Source organism: Alexandromys fortis, unplaced genomic scaffold, assembly GCF_014885135.2.
Source record: "Alexandromys fortis isolate MF-2015 unplaced genomic scaffold, M_Fortis_MF-2015_v1.1 scaffold_137, whole genome shotgun sequence".
In the NCBI taxonomy this organism is placed as follows: domain Eukaryota; kingdom Metazoa; phylum Chordata; class Mammalia; order Rodentia; family Cricetidae; genus Alexandromys; species Alexandromys fortis.
The window spans coordinates 319,422-323,774 of record NW_026068009.1 but is presented as its reverse complement, the minus strand read 5'-3'; positions in this window follow the sequence as shown (position 1 = coordinate 323,774).

The window sequence follows — 4,353 nt, the reverse complement described above, 5'->3', positions numbered from 1 at the left end:
CGCATCTCTGCTTCTAACTATGGTCACAGGCTATGCCTCTGTGGTGTACTGAAATAACAGGGTTGCATAATCTTTAAGTCTACGGCTGACAACCTACGCAGGTTGGCAGCAGAGACATTTCAACAATTTATTTCATTAACTATTCTACGACAGTTACATTTCTACTTTGGGCCCGACCGTGGTCCATTGGATGGAGAATGAATGGTGCCAACAGAAAACAGAAAACAGAACAGAAAAGCGAGCCGAAAGCTCCCTCTTCCAGATTGGCAACATTCCCTGGGAAGGATTCCAGCTGGCTTTTCTTAAATCATGTGCCCACACACTCAACTAAGTATTTTAGCTAAGGGGCAGGTATTAGGGGAAGAACGGATTGGAAACGCCCTTTAAAAGCCCAGACAAGGATTTGAGTGCAGTAGTTTATCTACCGGATTCAGGAAACACCAGTGGAAGGTGTGGAAGCAACACAAAGGGGGGAAAGGCAGTCAATAAAGGGTGTGCCATCAAGCTACCTACTACTGCTAACGACCTGAACATAGTCTCACGGGAGAGCGCTGGGAACCAACAGGAGCCTTAGAGTTATCCCCGCAAGAGCCAAGAGAGAGATTATCTGTTTAATAAATCTTTTACTGGAGGAAGGTTGCCAGCATGGGAGGTAGTTAATTCTTAGACATTTCCACATTGCCCTAACCTGGCGCATGGAGCTGCCTTCTTCCACTTAGGAAAAAGAACTGCCCGCAGCCCCCCACTCCCGGGGACAGAAATGAACATCGAAGTAAACCAGGTTAGAGACGCCTAGGCAAGGGCGAGAAGCAGTAGTATGTTTACCTCTCTCTTTCTCTAGCAGATAAAAAGTTCCTCTGCCTAAAGAAGCTTCTGAATTTCAAAAGAATTAAAACCCCGAGAAGCTTTATGAAGAAGAGTGTGTGGTAGAAAAAAATTCTTGTTCCCAAGTTTCTTTTTTTTTTTTTATGGTAACCATTAATGATATATTTTACTGAAACTTCATAACTCTAATTTTGTCATTGTTATAAATTGTTCCATAAGTATCTATTATGCAGGACCCAAGTTTCTTGAAGGCTGGGAATATCTGCAGTTCTCAGGACAGCGCCCCCGAATGTCAATGACTAAAATAGTGGGTGAAATCTTCAATTTGAAAAAGTGAACACATTATTTTCTAGGTTAACAGGTTGCTTTTAAAAGCTAATTAATACTAACCTAAATATTTTCATCGCTTTGAAAAATCTAGGGGCTGGAGAGATAGCTCTGAGGTTAAGAGCACTGACTGCTCTTGCACAACTTTCATTAACTCCAAGATCTGACATCCTTGCCCATCATACCTGCAGGCAAAACACCAATGCACATAAAAATAAGAATAAATTATTAAAAAAAGAAAGAGGTAAAGTATCTTGTTCTATCCCTTTACCAGTCTTCTTAAAAATCTAGATCATGGTAAAGAGCACCCTTAATCACTATTGAATAACCACGCTGTCCTTCATTCCTACTTTTAAAAGTACTCGATTCTACAAACCTTTGGTAGAGAATTCAGCACGAAAGAGAATGGTGCTTTCAGAGTCATGGGAGAAAAGCAAGAAAATCAGCAGTCTCACCTTGGCATTGTCTACTTATGGACCCAGTAAGAATAGCTCCTCAGAGTTAGGGATGTAACTCAGGGGCAGGGGCAGACTGATTGCCTAGCAACAGCAGTGCCCCAGGTCCAAACACGGAGAACTGGGGGTGGGGGAGGGGAGAGAGTACCTTCTCCTAGCCTTATTATGTCAGAAAAAGAATGTAATAATACTTTTAGACGAGTGTTGTTGGATGCAGCCAGCGATTCATAATTTCTTTAAAAGATTTATTTATTTCCATGTTGTGAGTTTTGTCTGCATACATGTCTGGTGCCCTCCGGGACTAGAAGAGGGCATTAGATCCCTGGAACTGAAGTTACAGACTATTGGAAACCGGCGGTGTTGGGAATGCAACTCAGATCCTCTGGAAGAACAGCAAGTGCTCCCAACCTCGGAGTCATCCCACCAGCTCCTGATCTGTATGTAACCTTTTAAAGAGCATATTTTTTTCTTTTGCCCAGCATAGCAACCCCAAGACAAGTCATTTTCCTTCTGGAGTACATTATTTCAAGATACTAACTCACAAGAAATTAGATGCAGGGGCTGGAGGAATGGCTCGGTGGTTCAGAGCACTGACTGCTCTTCCAGAGGACCCGGGTTCAATTCCCAGCACCCACATGACAACTCACAAATGTCTGAAGATCCAGTTGCAGGGGATCTGACACCTTCACACCAACGCACATAAAATAAAGTTAAATAAACCATAAAATATTAAAAAAAAAATTAGATGCAGCCAGTGTCACTTTAATCCTTCCAGATTCTCCTTTGTATAAACCAAGCATGGGTTCTCTCTCAGGTAGTAGGCAACTGTCTGAGGCTTAATGAAGTCGGTCCTGCAATACCACTGAGTCCTCTACTTTCCTAGGTTCGGCTACATATCCTAGTGGCCAAATTCCTGCAGGGGCTCTGATTCCGTGGCAGACTTCTATCCAGTCTTATGGGACCTCCTCTGCATTGCCAATTGCTATGATGTCATAATTCCAGCCCAGGGTGACATCACTATGGTGACAGGACTTTCAGAGCACTTCAGCACACACAGAATCCCAAGTGGGCCCTGGGCTCTGAGAACACGAAAGACGACCTCATGCTCATTCCTGAAGCATTCTGCCCCAATGAGCTAGCTAGCCTATGAGCTAGCTGTGGCGGGAGAGGCAGTCTCATGGCTTCCTGCAGCTGGGTCTTACTCTCCTTCCCACTGAGCTGGATGCACAGCTCCTGCTCTCCTTTATCCCTGCTAATATCCTCAGCAGGGAGCGTCGCAGCTGCCCTGTGGATACGTTTTGTCTCTTCCTCCCTCGCCACACTCGAAAATGTATCAGGAAGCACATAGTCAAAACTTTGCTACTGTTTCCTTTTGCTCCCAAGTCTTACTGTAAATCTGACCAAAATCAGCCACCAGTCCCTTACGGAGCCGGGCTGTGGTGGTGCACACCTTTAATCCCAGCGCTTGAGAGACAGGGGCTGGTGGATCTCAGAGAGTTCAAGGCCAGCCTGGCCTACAAAATGAGTTCCAGGACAACAGAGAAACCCTGTCTCAAAAAACAAAAAAAACAAAAAAACCCAGAAAAAAAAAAACACAAAAGACCCTTTCTGAATGCTTTGATACTTTGGGGGTTTTTCCTAACAAAGTAACCTTTCACTCTTAGATTGTGCCTTAAAGCTGTAGGTTGTGAACACATCGCAGGCAACTCCGTTCCAGCAGGGTAAGCAGTGTGACAAGGGTGGCTTCTCACGGCTGTACCTCGCCAGCATCACATGTAAATCTCTCACAGCACTCGAGGCCAGTCCTAAGCATCCATCCTCCCCATGCTACCGAGGTCTAAAATACCTTCCGTATCTTCAAGCATGGTTGTAGCGATGACTTAGTTCCACGGTAATACCCTTCCGGAGGAGCCCCCTTCCTAACAGTGGAGGCTAAGTTCACTATAAAGGGAAACGTTATTTAGAAGGTTCAAGAGCATACATAACATTAAGTATGTATGTTCTGGGGAGGACCTTATGACATCACAATGGCAGGAGCCATGCCACAACAATATAGGAAGCAAAAGAAACGAGACAGGGTGGTCCTGTTCTTTTTCTAACAGACCACTGGCAAGAGAACTCACGTTCTCAGGGCAGTGTCCTGGTGGTCTCTCGCTGGTCTCCGTATGCTGAATGTGCCACCAGGTGCTAACAGTTGCCGCACTGGAGACCAAGCTTCTAACACATGAATCTTGAGGGACAAATCACATTCCAAGCAGAGCACTGAACTTGATTCAGCTCCCCTTGCACGTGTTCTGAAGACATGGAGAGTCACTCCGAAGTACTCTGATTATTGGCTCCACATAGTGAACACTGTAATTCTAAGTGACTGAATTAGAGTCAGTTATATAGACCTGCTCTGACCGTAAAGCTATGTCAGAATACACCAAAACTAGATTATATAAAGATTTGTTAGCAGCATCATAGCATAGATATTTTTTAAAAGTTAAATTGGGGATCTTCAAGATAAAGCAACGTTTTGTTATGGCACTACAAAAAGATTTGTCAAATTCTTTTCTCCCGAGCCCAAGCTACTGGAATACAAAGCAGAAATGTTTAAAGGGCCTCATTTCAATTTAAATGAATTATGGGTGGGAAGATATGATGGTTAATATTGATGGCCAGCTTGATAGGATGTCAATTTACCTGGAGGGCAAACCTGTGGCAGATTATCTGAATTAGGGTAGGCTCAAGACATGCCTGTAAG